Source organism: Alosa sapidissima, chromosome 11 (assembly GCF_018492685.1).
Source record: "Alosa sapidissima isolate fAloSap1 chromosome 11, fAloSap1.pri, whole genome shotgun sequence".
In the NCBI taxonomy this organism is placed as follows: domain Eukaryota; kingdom Metazoa; phylum Chordata; class Actinopteri; order Clupeiformes; family Clupeidae; genus Alosa; species Alosa sapidissima.
Window position 1 is genome coordinate 29688725 of NC_055967.1, and position 18884 is coordinate 29707608.

Genomic DNA, 18884 nt, shown 5'->3' on the forward strand with positions numbered 1-18884 from the left:
ACAAGGAAATAAAAAACAGTTAGTCCAAGTTTGTGTCAACGTGAGCTCTGGCCATAAGTGACGAGTGGGGATTAAGGGGAAACGCTGGCCTTCTGTGGTACCAACTCCAAAGAAAGTCCATTCGAGGAAACCGGTTTGTGCCTTCGAACAACAGCAGCGCTGACGTCAGTTCAGCCAGAGAGTCGCCACTAGTTGAACGCAAAGTCAGACACTGAGGGAAGGGGGAACGACTCCCCATCCTGGTTTCCCTAAGCTCCTGAGGTATGAGGCTGTAGCCCGCATTTGGAGGCGACGAGAGCATAGGAGAGGCAAGGCGAGACAATCTGATCTGAGGCGGACGGGGCGGCCTCCCTCAGACACAGGAGGTCGGCATCGGCTAAAGGCTTGTCAAAACACCACCCAGAGACAGTGTGTGGTGGTTGTAGATTACTGACTTTCGCAACAAGCACCGTCACCACCACCACCACCACCACCCAGGCGGCTAGAAGCGGCATGGAATGTACCTAGTGTTGCTCTGCTCCTCCTGTTAAAACCACATTGCTCTCAATAAAAATTTCAAGTTTTTGCCTGAAATTGCACTGTGCCTATTTACAAGGGCATTGTTCCCCACCTCTTCTGGGGCCTACCATCAAATGTTGGACCTCTAGTTTGAACCTGTAGTTTTCATAGGAAACAGTCAGAATAACTGTGTGATGTACTCACACAGAGTTACAGAGGCTAGAATATAGTTTTTTCTTTTTGCCGAATTACAAGCATCTCTGAACTGACCACATTTCAGCCCTCTCGGTCACTTGATATCCCTTAGAAACACAACTGAGCCCTAGCACCAGGTCTTATGAAGCTGTGTGCAAAAGTAGATCATTATAGAATGAAAATATGAGTGCTTTGGACCATTATTTGCCAAGGTATGCTCATGTGTTTTGTAAAATGCCTATGGAAACTTACCATAGGACTTTTTGTTATCCAAAATGCATACTGACAATCAAATGCTTACTGCACATCTTACTGCACACCCCTTTGTGTAGAAGCATAATCCTGGTCTCAAATGGGTAACACTTTGAGGTTTCTTGTGGATTATTTAGATTGTATGTCAGGTGTTCTGATATAGACTGACTACACAAAATATGGGATAATTACAAAATTTACTTTGTTGGTTCAATGAGTGTGTATGAGATAGACTATACATCTGTACAACTAATATTGGATAATACAACATGAAGATTCAAATTCTATAGATTCTTGTGAATATTTCAGTACCCAATATGTTGCATCTACTTATTGTGCTGCAGCTACACTGCAGCCAGAAGTCAGGGTAGCACCAAAAGCGGAGGAGGGGGAGGAGGGCATTTTGGATCAAATTTAATTGAGACATAATAAGATTAATCTAAGAATGTAAAGCACTATACAGATTGTACATTGTCATTTTTGGATTCCCAGGAGTCAAAGCTTTGAAATGGTGTATAACATTACTATGCTACATAGCAATATGGTGCATACAATTGATTTAGAATGTTGGGGGGAGGTGGGGGAGGGGGGTAACCGTCCCGCCGGCGGGACACTGTAGATTATGTGTTAAAGGGGGATGATGACGTATTTGGATCACAGATAAGAGAGCCTCTTGAGGTTCGAGATGGACTTGGAACTCTCAGTTCTCTAAAAACTCTAAAACATTTTTGGACAGATTTTTGGAATCACACATATAAAAATCTTCCACTCCTCCACTGCTTTTACCCCTTTCCAAATATCAACACATCTGAAACACTTTATCTACGGGACACCTTTATCACTCCAGACCTCTGTCCCCAAAGCCAATGGACATGCTTTAACATTGAGTGACTGTATGACAGCATCAGGTAAAGTGAAGACAGTCTGTTTGCTTTGCCATCATCAGTAAGGGTAAGGGAAAAAAACACAATGGAAAGAATGGGAAGAACACAGCACACCGCATTACCCAGTCCAGGATTACAACCCCATGAGCGGGCAGGCAATGAGCCCAACGCCCCTGCCAGTTCTCACGACTCAGGGTCACGGGGGTTAACTTATCTTTGCACGGCTCCTCTCCCCTCCCCTCCCCGGCCCACCAATGGTAAACACAGACACACAGTTTTACATCTACATCTACACACACACACAGAGTCAGCCGATAAAAAAGTGTGTAAAATCTAACGTACAATGACAGCAGTGATTGAAAGAGGTGTCCAAACAAACACCTCTGTTGACAGGCATTGTTAGCGCACACAAAGTGAGGAGAAATACATCAGAGGGAGAGCAACAGAGACAGGCCAGGAGAAAAAAAGATATAACAATCAGACAGTGATAGGAAACATCCATAACTAAAGCCACATGGTGGGAAAAACAGACAGGCGGAGAGTCTTCACACACAGAGACTACTGTAGAAATCTGGGCAGTTATCACTGACCATTCCACTCCGTATGTTTATACTCTAACTACAGATTATGCAGGTGAGACTGTCATGGTCTCTTAACCGTGCAAAAACCAAAACATCACATCACCACGTTGCATAACTCACTCTGAAGGTCTACTTCCCAAGCCCCCTCCTCAATAGTGCTGGAGATAAAAGTCCCCATTTGTGCAAGTTTCTATACATAACCCAAAATAATATAAAATAAAAAAGAGGTTTTGAACAGACATCCTCTGTGTGTGTGGGTGGGTGTCTGTGTCTGTGTGCATGTGTGTGATTGAGTGAGTGAGAGAGCCAGTGAATGAGTGAGAGAGAGAGAGTGTGTGTGTGAATGAGAGAATGAGTGAGTGAGTATCAATCTTTCAATGCAATGCTGTATTTTCATTTTGAAGTAGCACTGTCCTCCATCCTTGCCATGTCGGTCATACGGCGAACAGACAGAAAGGGCTGCATCCCTTTCTACTGTGTCTGTCTGGCAATCCAGAAGTCTGCCTACGAGTCCGCAAGTGTGTCTGCCTGCCTGTTCAGTCCATTTTTCATTTTGTCGCCTTGTTAAAAACAAAAGCGTAGTGACATAACAGCCCATGTGTTCAACTGTATTCCTAATAAATTACTTGTCTAGTCCGAAACATCTGGCCTACCACCCGCCCTCTCTGCCTGTGTGATGGCTTGAGTGCCAGCCTGTCTGACAGCGTGTGTGGTGTGTGTGTGTGTGTGCGCGCACGTGTCACTCTCCTGAATTACCAGCCTTGTCTATTTGTGTGTCTCACTAGCCCCATCTTTGCTTGTCCACTCACTTGCTGCCTATCCGCTACTCAGAATGCCAACAGAGTACTTACACATCAAACACGCACGTCAGCTTGTCAACGCACGACAAGGGTGCTGTCCAGCCAAACCTCTCTCACTCACCCGTCCACCCCGCCCTGCCGGCCTGTCCTTTTTTATGGGTAAACACATGGACCTACGGGTTTACGCCATCGACCTGGTCCACGAGTAGCATGCACGTAAGCGAGTGTGTGAAACGTGACGCTGTTGCGCGGAGGGGATGGCGGGGGAAGCTGGGATGGCATGCTAACGAGGTGGACAGGAATGTGGCTCTGATAAGAGTCCTGCCAGGCCAGGCCAGGCCAGGCCAGGCCAGCACAGCACAGCACCGCAACGGGGATGTTGACCTTACAGCTGCCCTTGTGGCCTCAGCTTATCATCATTTACATTATGGCATTACAGCCCTCATCACGAGACAGCCCAGCACAGATCAGCCCAGCACAGATCAGCCCAACACAGCTCAGCCCAACACAGATCAGCACAGATCAGCCCAACACAGATCAGCCCAACACAGCTCAGCACAGATCAGCCCAACACAGCTCAGCAGATCAGCCCAACACAGCTCAGCACAGATCAGCCCAACACAGCTCAGCACAGATCAGCCCAACACAGCCCAGCACAGATCAGCCCAACACAGCTCAGCACAGATCAGCTCAGGGAGGAAAAGTGCGGTGAGACGTGTACCCCCCTCACCCCCACGTGTGTGAGAAGAAAAAAAAAACATAAAGCAAGTTTCAGGAGATACATTAGAAGTTGGAGGTGATTAATGCAGGCTGTTAACAGCCTCTCCCCCCCTCACACACACACACACACACACACACACACACACACACACACACACACACACACACACACACACACACACACACACACACACACACACACACACACACACACACACACACCCCTGCGTGACCATCCATTATCCCTGACACTATCTCTCTGGCTCACTCATCTTTCAAAGTGAGGCGGAGGAGAGAGGAGGAGATTAGGAAGTACAACTGTTCACAATTAGAAGAACCAGGACACACAACAATTTCCCTTCGTCTTTCATCGTTCCAGGCCACTGACAACTTTCAATGAACCATCCACTTCCCCTTTCTTGACCCGAGCCACGGCAATGGGGGTCGGCACAACTCAACGCACAGTCTGATGGGCACCATTACATGGATAGTTACACTCTCATCTTCGACATATAACAACGACAAATGACTGGTAAACATTGATCTCGCTGCAGTCCCACGTAAATTAATCTTTAATCCAGAGATAATAGAATAGCCTGGACTGTGAGAGACACACAGAGGTACTGTAGCCAGACAGAGGGAGAGAGATAGAGAGAGAGAGAGAGAGAGAGAGAGAACGAGTACAGAGGGCTTATCAGCAGAACTGCTCTCAGTAGAAGCTCACAGAGAGAGGCTCTGTGTGCCCCATCAGACTGAGTTTCACCCAAATAGGTTTCATGTCACTGTGTGGAGACAGGGATCAAGCGAGTGAGAGGGAGAGAAAGAGAAAGAAAAAAGAAAGAAAGAAAGAAAGAAAGAAAGAAAGAAAGACAGACAGAAAGAAAAAGCAAACAGGGACTCCAACAGGTTGATTTTAAGCTACAGTATACAGGTGGGTGTCAAAAAATTAGAATATCGTGGAAAAGTTCATTTTTACCCCTTAATTTAGTTCAAAAAGTGGATCTTCTCATATATTCTAGATTTATTAGATATACATGTAAAGTGAAATATGTCAAGCCATTTTTGTTGTAATCTTGATACAGCTTACAGCTCATGAAAACCAAAAATGAGTATCTCAAAATATTAAAATAAGGTTATAATACAGAAATGTCGACCTTTTGAAAAGAAATGAACTAATCTGACTAATTTGACTAATCTAAAATAGTTAAAACACTCAATACTTGTTCTGGCTGCTTTTGCACAAATTACTGCATCAATGATAGCGACCTTAAGGTCATCTGTATTGTTGGGTCTGGTGTCTCATTTTTCTCTTGACAATAAACCATAGACACAGGTCAGATGAGTTGTCTAGCCAATTAAGCACAGTTATACCATGGTAAGCAAACCAGTTACTAGCAGTTTTGGCACTGTGGGTCCTGCTGGAAAAGGAAATCAGGATCTCCATAAAGCTTGTCAGCAGATGGATGCATGAAGTGCACTAAAATCTCCTGGTAGAAGGCTGCATTAACTCTGGACTTGATAAAACACAGTGGACCAACACCAGCAAATGACATGGCACCCCAAATCATCACTGGCTGTGGAAACATCAAACTGGACTTCAAGCAACTTGGGATTCTGTGCCTCTCCACTCTTCCTCCAGAATCTTGGGACATTGACTGGACCCTGATATCCAAATGAAATGCAAATTCTGTTTTTATGTGAAAAGAGGAGTTTGTACCATTGAATAGCAGTCCAGTTCTGTCTCTTCTTAGCCCAGGTAAGATGCTCTAACCTGGTCTCTGATTCAGGAGTGGCTTGACACTAGGAATATGCCACTTGTAGCCCATTTCCTGCATACGTCTGTGCATGGTGGCTCTTGATGCAGACTCCAGTCTCAGTCCACTACTGGTGAAGTTCCCCAAAAAATTGTAATCGACTTTGCTTGACAATTCTCTCAAGGCTGCGGTCATCCTTGTTGCTTGCACACCTTTTCCTACCACACTTTTCCAATCCAGTCAACTTTCCATGAATATGCTTTCATACAGCACTCTGTGAACACCCTACCCACCTTCTGTGACTTACCCTCCATGTGGAGGGTGAAAGAGTGCCTTCTGGACAACTACTGTATCTGTCTGCAGTCTGCAGTCTTTCCCATGATTGTGGTTGTGTTTTTGATTGTGACTAGGAATTTAAAGGCTCAGGAAACTGACATTTTTGTATTATAACCTCTTTATTCCAACATTAGATACTCATTTTTGTAGTTTTGTAGTTTTCATGACCTGTAAGTCGTAATCATCAAGATTACAACAAATAATGGCTTGAAATATTTCACTTTATATGTAATGAATCTAGAATATATGAAAGAAATTAGCGGGACCTTTCCACGATATTAATTTTTTTTTAGACCCACCTGTATTTTGCAGTGGCCCCTACACACACACACACACACACACACACACACACACACAGAGTTGATTGAGACTGTGTTTACCTGCGTGGAAACGGGTAGTGCTCCTCCTGGACGAGCTGCTGTAATCCAGCCTGTCCGGTTCCTGTAAGAGGGAGACAGGTGGAAGCAGGAGGGGTATGAATGAGCGCAGCTACGCGGCCAAGCAGCCAGGCAAAAAGTAGTTCCCGTCAATGGTCAGAAGCAATGGCTGTAGTTGAGGGTACACAGAGCTGCTATCCGATCACTCTCCCGCTCGCTCTCTTTCTCTCGCTGTCTTGTCTTGTTCTCTCTTGGTTTTTCTTTCCTTTCTTTGTTTTGGTCTTTCGTTCTTTCTTTTTTGCAGGCAGTTTTTCTTCCCTCTAGAGTGCAGCGTGTCTGTGTCTGCTCAACACTATTCTGTCAGCCGCAGGACTTAAGATCTGAAGAGCAGTTCAAATTTCTCAGTCCCCTCCCTTGCTCTCTCTCTCTCCCTCCCTCCCTCTCTCTCTCTCTCCCTCCCTCCCTCTCTCTCTCCCTCCCTCCCTCTCTCTCTCCCTCCCTCCCTCTCTCGCTGTCTCTGTATTTCTCTCTCTTTCCCCACCCAGGCCAACTCTGCTGACAAGGCAAGCCCCTCCTTCCCTTCAGGTAGGAGTGTCTTCTTTCACTCTGGTCTCTCTCTCTTTATCTCTCTCTCTCTCTCTCTCTCTCTCTCTCTCTCTCTCTCTCTCTCTCTGAACCACAAACACACAAATACATAGTATGCAAACATAGCCGGGATGCGTTGTCATGGCAGACAGATAGCACCATGTGTTTGGAAGAGTACTTGTGTGCTTGTCCGTCTGTGTGAGTGTATCTGCATACATGTGCACGTGTGTGTTTGGTATCAGCTGCATCCTGCTAGTCCTGAATCACATGCCCAGCTGACAGACAATGCAAATAGCGTTCAGGTGATTGTGCTCTTCCTGCTATGAGCTCATGCTCCCCTACATCAGATGCCCACTCAAAGCGCTCGGGGCTTATTTGCCTTGGAGATGGGCAGTTTAATCAGACTGTGTGTGTGTGTGTGTGTGTGTGTGTGTGTGTGTGTGTGTGTGTGTGTGTGTGTGTGTGTGTGTGTACGTGTGTGGTACCGAGGGGGTGCCAGCAGACCAGACCAGACAGCCAAAAAGACAATGTCACCTCTGGGTTTATATGGCAAAAACATACATAAAAGGAGAAGAGGGGACTTCAAACACAGATGAAGAAGTAGGGGTTGTGTGACTAAAGGGAAACAGGCGTTTGCACTGCAGCCCCACTGAGAGGCAACAACCTCACTCACAGGCGCACGCTGCTGGGTGCAAAGTCAAGACTTCTGACGCGGAGGCAGCACTAGAGAAACAGCATGAGCCAGGGCCTGTTTCCCATTAACACCTTCTCTCTAACACACATGCACTGCATCACTCTCTCTTTCTTTCTTTCTTACTCTCTCTCTCTCTCTCTCTCACACACTGTATCTCTCTCTCTCTCTCTCTCTCAATAATATTTCTCTCACCTCACCTCCCTAATCTCTCTCTCTACCTCGGTCTCTATATCACTCTTTTTCTGTAAACCTTCATTTCCAGCATTTCCAGCATTTTTTTCTTAGTCTCCCCTAATTTGATATATTCTCCTTCTTTCCGTCTCTCTATCCCTCTCTGCCTCCCTTCATTTTTTCCTCACTCTTATTTTTTTGTCTCCGCATGTCTTTATGCACACACCCATGTTTTTTGAAGCCTAACAGCCTGGTCCCTCGGCTGCAGGTCTCCACTTGAACGACAAAAATAACACCATCATCTCTGTCACCATCCTTGCAAACCGGAAAATCACAATTATGTTTTCCGCGCTGGAACGCTGCCAGACAATTAGCCTAGAGACGGATTTGTGGAGCACTGGTCTGATTGACCTTTGTGCTTTGTGAAAGCTTGATAATTCATGCTCACTTATCTTTACCTTCTTCCAAGTCCATTTACAGCACTGTTAAAAAACAAAGCAATAAACCACCACACGTGCACAAAAAACCCACTATATATCTTCGAATCCAATCTAATCCAGTCTAATCCTCAATCTCTAACACTTATTATGACTCAATAAAAAAAAAGTTGAACCACCCACGGAGTTGCACCCCTAATACCTAACTATAACTGCCATTATAAAAGGAGCCATCGTGCCCCGTGTGGAGGGCATAAGGGCACATGTCTTCAGAGGCCTCAGCATGCTGGGGCTTTTGGCACCTCCAACAGCCGCCATGCCAGGTTCTCTTACCCCTTCTACTAGGTCCCACCACAAAAAAGCTGAGGTGGAAAAGTGGGGTGAAGGGGGGAACTGCCCGAGAGTTGCCCTCCCCTGGGGAAGGAAGGCAGGCAGAAGACATTCTTGAGCAAATCAAAGATAGTGTGTGGGATGGAAGACATTTGTCTGAAATCCATCATGCTCATTTCTATCTAATAGAAAAAAAGGCTGCAGAATTGTGCTTTAGACCGGCATTAGTTGGTACAGAAAAGAGAGTAGTTGGTGCAGAACCCCTGAGAGGATATGTAGGGTAAGGCAAATATCTTGCGTGTGAACATAACACTACTGCGTACTTGGCACAAAAGCAGAGCGGCAGAAAAATAATTTACCAAATGATTCTACCAATTTACCAAATAACCAAATTTAAAGTCCTTCTAATGGATCTGAAAGTCCAAAAGTGAGCTACTGATACTGAAAGTGTCCCTCCATTCCATCTGAGATTAGAAGAGTCGGTGGGATTGAGGGATTAGGCACCTCCAGTTTCACTGATACCTTCCAGGCATTTCTCAGGGAGCCTCCCTCTCTCCCTCCCCCATCCAGATCTCTCCCTCCCCCACCCATATCTCTCACTCGCCCCTTGTTTTTCTGGTAGACATGAATCCCTCCTTCCTCCGTCTAAGCATAGAGAAAACACCAGACTTTGAAAATCCAATTTAACAGATCAAAGGCATATAGGGACTTATTTATACCAGGGGCACCAAGTAGACCGATCAGAGAAAATGACACCAAAAAACTCAACAAGTTGAGTAAAAGAGCTGGCTCTGTGCTTGGAAGTACACTTGAGCCCCTAGAGTTGACTGTCGAGAGAAGAATGTTGCAAAAACTACTTTACATTATGGACAACACCTCACATCCACTGAACAAACTACTGGTCAGACAACAGAGTGATTTTAGCTGGAGATTGCTTCAACTTTGCTCTAACAAGGACTGTTATAGAAAATCATTCCTGCCCACTGCCATTAATTTACAATAATTCTTCCATGTGCCGTCAGAGGAGAATCATGAGACAATTCTGAGACAATGTACAGTTTACAACCAATTGCATAGACTTTATATCCAGTTGTATTTTTTTTTTACATGTGGTATATGTTAATATTATTAATTCATTCATTCATTTATTCAATCTATCTATCTATCTATCTATCTATCTATCTATATTTGCCATTACATACCACACTTATACTGCACTAAAATAACAGGAAGACTTAGACTACTCAGATTTATTGCTGAAATAGTTGCTGGAAATACTTAAAATAATATTGCAAAGCCTTTACGACCTCTATCTGTTACCACCTATTGCATGCATGCACTCTAATGGATCAATCTGTCTGCAAGGTCCAATAGTCACCCCCTCCTTACCAGATGTGCAGGTGAAGAAAGGAGATTTCTTGGCAGAGATCAAGAATTCATGGACACTCCACAATCTGCAAGATTGCCCAACCAAAACATAAAACTGACAAAAATGATCCTAAAAACATGTTATTTATAGCATTTTCTTTGCTATGCTGATGAACCCATTTGATCACCCCAAACAAGAGAGTAGGGGTTTATCCTACCATCCAGTCGACATGTGAGCTGATACACTATCTTATTTGAGCCGACAGGAAGTGCAGGAAAATATGACTGCAAACCCCAGTTATGAGTCATGTAACATCTTCAAAAAGAGAGAGAGAATGTCTTTGTTATTGTTAGATTTCACTCACTCACTAACTTACTCTCCCCTTCTCTCTCTCTCTTAATCCTGCTTTCTCGTTGACACTCGGCTTTGTGGAAAGAAGATAATTAGGATGGAGATGCTTTATTGCTGTTTATTCCAAACAGCACTAAACATAGCGTTAGCCTGTTATTATGGCCAGTGTGATCCTGGGGATCTGTGCTGTTGTTATAGTCAGTGTACCTTCACTGCAGTCTACATATCTTTCACTTCTGTAATTACATGTTTTCCACTCTCCGACAGGGCCACACGGTTCCTGAGTTGAACAAAGGCAGGCTTTGTCCCTTCCGCTAAGGAGCGTTTGGCACCACCACCCCTTCATCTTCAGTCATATACTTTACTGTAGGCTTTTTATAGTCGACGTAATGCCATACAATATCTCTCCTCAGCCGAGGTCCTCTTCTTACGAACTCCTGAAAATGGGAAAGGAAAACTGCTGAGGAGTTCAGTCATCTGGAATAACACACGCCGACTCCTGATTGAAAGTCAGGCCACATCTTCGTCCCCGTTTTATCAGCCATTTCAGCTACGTGAGGAGCCGCCAGCAGTCGATACACTTAAGATTGTGATCATGAAAAAGGTCACAGAGCGCTACATGGCTTTATGCATTTAAACCCTCGCCCGGTGCAACTGGCGTCCACAACACCCTTCTGAGCCAATGCTGCCCGCGCAGACCTTCGCGTTGGACGAAAACAATCACAGGCCCAGGGAAACGCTCCCAGTGGACACAAACAATCTCTCTCTCCCTCTCTTTCTCTCTCATACACAGCACATGGTGGGGGAGGTTCACCGCTGGGTCAGAGTCAGAATAAGCATTGGCGGGCCTGGGCGCAAGAGAAGGTAAACATGGCCGGACTGTGGCTTTTGGTCATTGCCAGTCCCCAACAGTCTGCAAAAACCCTGCTCCCTACAGCGCCAGGCACACACAGGCAGACAAACAGACACACACAAAAACACACACCACTCTTTGGCCACACTTCACATCTCACATCTCTCTCTTCCTCCCTTTCTCTTCCCCCCGTCCCTCTAGATTATTTCCTTTGTTGCTTTTGCTCTCAAGCAAACAGTTTCTGGGTGACTGGGCATGAGAGTAGAGGGGCCTGGCCATAGACCGCTGCTCTCCTGCTCATGGCCACAGTGACCAGAAAGGACTGGTCTTAACCGGCTGCGGCGGTGGTGCCACCTGCCAATCCGACCGTCATGGCGTTCTTTTTCATTCTGCCGAAAAAGAGAAGGGAGGAGAGTGTCTGAGTCTCTTCCTTTTCAGAGGGAATCAGTCACGCTCTGAGTCTTCTCTGAAATCAAAAGAAGCACTAGGAGTTTCCGTTGATGAGCGAGCGATTTCCCAGAAGTCTGTGCATGGAAGAGGGAATGCATCAGGACTAGCCCCGGTCAGAGGGGAAGTGAGCTGGATATGTCCTGTTGATTTTTATCACAAAAGGGCCGTGGAGGCACAGGAAGTTGGGGTTATGAAAAACTAACAGGTCAGGTGAACAAAGGTCAAAGTGCACACAGGACACAAAAGGCCAGTAACACCATCCCATACAGTCCGAGGGTGGGGGGGTAGTGGCTTTGGCCAGTCTAGTCTCTGTCTGTATCACTGCCTCTCCCTCTCTGACACGCAAACCAAATGCCATGCAGGAGGACAGCAGTTCGCCCACCTGTGAGAACAATGGTGCTTTGAAAAGCCTTGTCCTCCCGCCGCTGCTCTGGATCAAAGAATACAGCTGGGCTGGGGATGGCAGGACAGAGCACACAATATAGAACAGAGCTAAAGGACCAGCGGGCCCAGCAGTCTGATCAGTCCATCATAAGTAAGTAGTATATATACTCTCTTGATCCCGTGAGGGAAATTTGGTCCCAATCCGTGAATTAGCGAAACACACTCAGCACACAGTGAACACACAGTGAGGTGAAGCACACACACTAATGCCGACGCAGTGAGCTGCCTGCTACAGCGGCGCTTGGGAAGCAGTGAGGGGTTAGGTGCCTTGCTCAAGGGCACTTCAGCCGTTCCTACTGGTCGGGGTTCGAACCGGCAACCCTCCGGTTACAAGTCCGAAGCCCTAACTAGTTGGCCACGGCTCGCAACATTTAAATGACAGACAACTCGCCAGCCAACCAACAACCAACGAGAACATACACTTCACAGAATTTCATACTGATTTTTTTGATTCTCAACCAACTCTCAAACTCAATCGATTGATTTTCAATCGAGTTGTTCTCCAAAGTGTACCTCATCAATTTGCAATTGACAAAGCGTCTACACACAGTAATATCTCCACCTAATGTTTCAACATGCTGCTTCTAAAGACAAATCCACAGAAAATGTCAGTATTTCCCAACACTTCTTGGCCATGTTCCAAAGATGTTCCATTAGAAACTCCTCATACTTGTTCTTGTGGGAGTCACTTCATGAATAAGTTTGTAGGTTTGGTGTGTATGCACATGTCTGACAGAGAGAGAGAGAGAGAGAGAGAGAGAAAGAGTGTGTGTGAGAGAGAAATACATCATGCTGTAAATAATTAAATAAGCATAGAGTTTAAGGCGAAGCCTATCATTGCCAGGAGATACAAACTCTTAACTAAACTAAACTGGAATTTCAGGATCGCTCAGTCAGAAAATAATGACATCACTGCAATCAAATACAGTAAGAAAAAGGAAAAGAAAAAAAACTCTTCTGCATCAATAATCACTAACCAATGGGATGACATCATTCATCTGGTCAGTAACAGATGCCTTATTTTGACATGTATGTTTACCATCCGCACATTAAATTACGCCATCAGCACAGGCCTAGGGCAGAAGTCTAGTCAACCGCATGGGAAGGCGCATCCCTTCACTCTCCTTACAACTCAGCCACAACGCACAATATACACAAACAAATCCCTAACAAATCCCTGACAAAATCTATGTTTTTGAGTTTTATTATTTTTCTGTTTGCTGAACTGTCACTTCTGTCTCTTTCGCTGATTGATGCGTGTATCAATAGCCGGGCTCAGGGGGGCATTACGGGAGAGATCTGTGGGATAAAGGCTCGGCGTGACGAACAGGAGAGCACAGCACAGGTGGGGAGCGTCCTCCTTAAGTGCTCCTATCGCCATGGTAACAAAACAGTCAGCCACACGCTTAAGTGGCTTTGAGAGGAAGCCTTGAGAGGGCATATCTTGTCTGTTTAATGAAGCCAAACAGTGAAAAATCACCCAGACACAAAAGCCAGACAGAACACATCTATAACCCCTGACAAAACAATATTCCAGCTGAGATTTAAACTACAGGGCACAGGCTAACAGAGCTGTTAACCTAGCCAAGGTAGGATACCCAGATAGTGCAGGGTAGGATCTCTTCAACGATAGAAGCTATATCGATAGAAGTGCCAGCAGCACCACTGCCTGTATGGATTAGCTTTGAGCTTTGAGAGATGGATAAAGAATGTCAATGAATGTAGTGGCCACTGCAATTAAAGTACAGGACAAACATTTTCTTCAGAGTCTCATTGAGTCTTTCTGGTTACCAAGGAGATGTCCTTCACACATTCAAAATGAAAAATACTTTCCAGACATTAAATTCAATTGAATTTCGTTTCATTTCAATTCATTCCATGGCTAGCATGTTTTGTCTATGTAGTTACCACAGCTAAACATCACCAAACATGCTTTGGGCCAATCCATACTGTACTATCAGAGCCCAATAACCTTTGGGGCAAACAGGTAGACAAACAAACAAGTTTAAAACAGATTTTTAAAAAAAGTCAAAGTAGCAGTTTGCAGTTACTACTCACCTCCGGTCTCAAAAAAGGTGTGTAGGGAAGACTTAGGAACCACAGCATAAGAGAGCCACGGAGGACAGTTGCAGCTACCTGGCACAGCGAGCTGAATATATGAGTGTGTGACAGTGTGCGTGTGTGTGTGTGTGAGAGACGAGTCTCACAGCACTGTGATGAGCAGGAGGGGGAGCTTGGGCTGTTGAGGAGGAGGAGGGGTGGGGGTAGGGAGGGGGTGCGTGGTTGAGTGAAGTGGTGCCGCCATTCTCGGTTGCCCTGGAGACCGATGCTCTTTCAAAGAAAGTGGCCAATGACAAACGGCGACAATTGTGCAAAGACAAAAAAAAGTCACATGACCGCCGGACTGCTGTTCGCACGGCAGAGAGGAGAGAGGAGGGGTCTGGATGTGTGTCTGTGTGTGTGTGTGCATGGTGGGGTGGAGGGGTGAGTGTGTGTGTAAGGGTAGGGGGACTAAGTTACAAAAGAACCCTGCAGTCTGCCACGCCAACCCTTACCCCCAACCCTATTGTCGTTGTTATTTATGCCTCTGGGCCCCTTGCCTTAGAGAGGCTATCAGCTCTCACCCAGGCCTGGAGGAGACCCTGGATCTCCCCTGCCATCCCAAAACACACTTACACACACACACTTACACACACACACACACACACACACACACTTGTTTTCCTTCTCTGCGTGAATCTTCAGGTTGTGGACTTGTCTTGCCAAGTCAAAGCATTTTAAACTAAGTGATATTGATTCACAGGACAAGAAAAAGAGTTCATTCTACAAAATTGCTCCTTCACTCTCGGATATGGATTTTTAATTTGGGCATTAGAGACATTTCACAGGGGTTGTCTGTAATTGATGCAATGTGAGAAAATCAGGCAGAGGAGAAAGAAACTGATCACTGCTAGAAAACGCCGATAATACATCTGAGGGCACTCAAAAAAAAGTTATATTTGCAGAGCAAAATTGGTCACAATGACCTGTTTTTATTTGCACTAAATGACTAGCCCCTCTTGAGTTCCGCGACGACCTCTCATTCAGAAAACCATTTGGCATGTGGAAAATGACCCCATTCTCACTCGACTCCACCGCCTGTGACAGGACTGCTGATTACCCTTTGTCCAATTATAGCAAAAGGGATCCTTCAGTCTCTCCGTCACGGGTTTGGACAGTCATGACAGCCCCAAACAGCCATGGCTGATTCATCCAGAGAGGCTGACGCGACAGTGACAGGATGGCGAAGGAGAGGAAAAATAAGCGCTTCTCTGATGTTGATTTCTTTAACTCCGTTTCACTGTTGGTAGCCATGAAATTAGGTCACCATTAGCCCCCTTCAAACAGGAGCTATTTTGAATGTGTCTTGCGCATGTCTTGTCTGCTATCTCGCCTTAAAATAAACCCGGTGGGTGGAGACCGGTCGTAAGACGCCGGGGCAACATGGTAGGCAGAGAAATGCTGGTGTGAAGGAAGGCATACAGAGGGCACAGATAGCTGGCATGGGTCAGACAGAGGCTGGAGGGGGTGGGGGTGGGGGGCGGGGGTTGTAGCAATGAGATGAGATGCTCCAAGATGCACCTGCTTTCCTAAACACCTTTTACATAGCAGATACACTTGCACATCTTCCATTTACTCTCTTTGGAATCTGTCAGATTGTCTAGAATTAGCACCTAGTGTTTACTCTGAAAGGTCTCCAAAGTTTGAAGCTTGATTGATGCTCCTCATTTGTAATGTAATGTACCAGTAACGCAAAACAATGACAATACACATGTACTCCTGGCCATATAAAAACGGCTGTTAAACTACATTAGGTGATTTCACCTAGATTATCATTGCCCTAACAATCAGTTGTTTTATGCACCAGGGGATCATGGGACTCTCTGACTGAACACTGGTGAGACAGACCCTGAGTCAGATGGTATGGGCAATGATGGAACGAGAGGAACGGAGGCCGATGACCTCAGGCAGAAAGGATGAGGACGGGGAGTGAGAGGACGGCTCTCTCTCTCTCTGTGTGTGTATGGGTGTGTGTGTATGTGTGTGTGTGTGTGTGTGTGTGTATGTGTGTGCGTGGGGGTACATGTGTGGGAGAGGTGGGTGCAGGGCTGGATGGTGAGGGTGTTGTGGAGTCATGCATAATAGTGAGTACATTCCATCAGCCTGTGGGACTGGTGCCAGGGCCCAGTGCTGAGCCCAGAGGCGGCTTTGTCCACACTCTTGCTGGAATAACCTTATGCCTGAACTCATGTGTGTGCATGAGCTGTCCCACTCTGTGGTTATCAATGTGTGCGTGTGTGACTGAACGTGTGGTTTGGTGGTTGCATGTTGAAGTTCTTAGCATGAACTTGAAGTGAGATCGACAGCAGGGGAGAACATATGTTACAGAACTACAATAATGTGATCAACATAACCAAAGCAGTGGTGCATATGCATATGTTGTGTTGTGCAACCATGTGTTTCCTCACATCTTTTGTGAATGGTTGTCTGGTTTGATAAGTGTATAAATCTGTGTGTGTGTGTGTGTGTGTGTGTGTGTGTGTGTGTGTGTGTGTGAGAGAGAGTGTCTCAGTAGCTGAATTTGTTTCTGTCTGCACCAAAGCCAGGTGGATATTCAGTGTACTATACATGTAAATGAGTAAGAGTGTGTGTATGTGCGTGTGTGTGTTAAGGCATGTGGTACGTATGAGTGCATGTGTGAGTCTAAGTGCCTATGAATGGGAAGTGCTATCTCCAGCTGGTACACAAGTCTTTTTGTTTTCATCAAGCAGCTGGGCAGATGACTCACAGACAGAGGAACGGGAGGAGTGGGAGGCAGGATTCACATATTTCTTATGACACGATAGAATAACTAGAACTAACACACTCCATGGGAAAACAACCGAGTCTGGGAGCTCATCCATAAATCCCTCCTTTTCCATCATTTCTAAACTGTCCAAAGTTTTCTAACACAGATTTCTTGATCATGACTTCAAACATGCCTCCATATTGCAAGTCATATTTGCCATGAAACGTACTTTATCTAACAATCTACCGGGATGGTTCCCAAGCGACGTCAGCACAGCACAGCACAGCAGAGCAGTGAGCTGTGTAACAAGCAGATGCAATGCTGGCAGAGGGTAACTTCAACTATGCTTCCCAAAAATTGGTATAATGACTGTCTAAACAATTCTCCTGAGAGGAACAGCGGAATTCTCAAGCTGATGGTGTAACAGCCTAAAGTCTAGATTCATGTATCTGGATTCAGGCATCACATACTCAGTGTCGGAGAGAAAGAGAGAGAGAAAAATAAAGAAAGAGAGAGAGAGAGATACACTATCCAACAAAAGAATTACATGCAAAGAAAGAATTACATGCAAATGAACAAGGTTGACACTGAGTGTGAGAGAGCAATAGAGACTCAGTCTGCTTTTCTTACCATGTGGAATACAAACTAAGGACACATGGATCAATTACTTTGACACTTAATCTGTCTCTGCTTACATCAGCACCTGACACACTCAGACACAATACCTCGCCATCTCATGACATTAGCCTACAGAACAAGAAATGCACAGGCTCACTTTGGAAGACATTTAATTTGTTGCTAAATCATAACTATAATTCAAACATTATCAGCAGTTGCTAAGCTTTACGGCCATACACAAGATGATATAATCAAATCCGAACATTTTCATACAACATAGAAAGTATCATCGCAACTAGGATGTAGCCCAACTAAAAATGCAGATAGACAGACAGGACGGCTTGAGGGAACGAGAGCTACGCAGCAGCAGCAGCAGGTGCAGTAGTTGAAGCGATGCGGCTTAGGATATTCCAACCATAACCAACAGTCTATTAGAAAGCTACCATATGGTGTTAAAAGAAAAAAGTATTAACGTTAAAGTACCCTGGGCTACAGACAACTTCGTAGACCTACAGCGAGCTAACAAGCTCGATATAAAGGAGCAGCTAAGCCAAGCCAAACCTCTAGGCTATATCGATATCGACTTTGGTAGCGCCTTCCACATAAACCGTGTAGGCTATATCATATTTGTACCATACATGTTAGCATAAAAGTTAAATACTAATATATCACGCTCGCTCACCTGTTCAACACCCAAGTTGCCTGCAACAACTTAGCAAAAGTTGTTCTTCCTCCTGGTTACTTCAGCCTCTTTTGGTGGGTATGAGCTACAGAACCCCGGCAGTGCATCTCTCTTCAGAATGAAAGCGCCGTTGTCACTAATATCTTAAAGGGAAATGTGCAGGGTCATATTTGCGCCAAACTTTTTTGAGCGATGCAGGCGCATTTCAATATCCTTAAGTCGCCCGATTTACCATGACTACTGTATATCTGCTAGTGTCATGGCGTTATTATTGAAGCATGAAACCGAGATCCATCAACGTCCTAACGCCATTATAATGCTAATAAAAACAACTTTTATTCCGTTTTCGCGTGGGTGTCTTCTCATAATTACTTGGAAAGAAAGAGACGCCCAAAAGAACATGTTGCGCTGGGTGTTCACATAGCAACCACTGTAAAACCACTACAGAGGCTTGGTGTAGGCAAGGCGTATGTATGCTCAACGTACACTGCGGTAAAACATTCAGAAACTGTTATCAGAGGTTTGTGGTGCATGGAGTTCTTGCCTAACACATACAGATGCGCAACATTTGTTCAATACAAAACATGTTTTTTTAAACACACACATCAGACATACTTAACAAAAAACAAACAAAAAAAACCCAGATTATTTAGATATCTTGGAGGTGGAATGTGA

General features: G+C 45.2%; 1 protein-coding gene across 4 annotated transcripts in view; it reads right to left on the reverse strand.

Moving 5' to 3' along the window:
- rassf7a (Ras association domain family member 7a) overlaps positions 1–18672 on the reverse strand; it is a 35118-nt gene extending 16446 nt beyond the window's left edge. The window contains exons 1-2 of one of the 4 annotated variants that reach the window (XM_042110806.1): positions 18210–18672; positions 6401–6461 (exon numbers count right to left, since the gene is read on the reverse strand). The gene's annotated coding sequence lies outside the window, so the exon portion shown is untranslated. Of the gene's footprint in view, positions 1–6400; positions 6824–14139; positions 14228–18209 lie in introns of those variants that run through there. The other 3 variants (XM_042110808.1, XM_042110809.1, XM_042110807.1) reach the window with 3 other exon arrangements.
- Between the last annotated feature and the right edge of the window lie 212 nt (positions 18673–18884).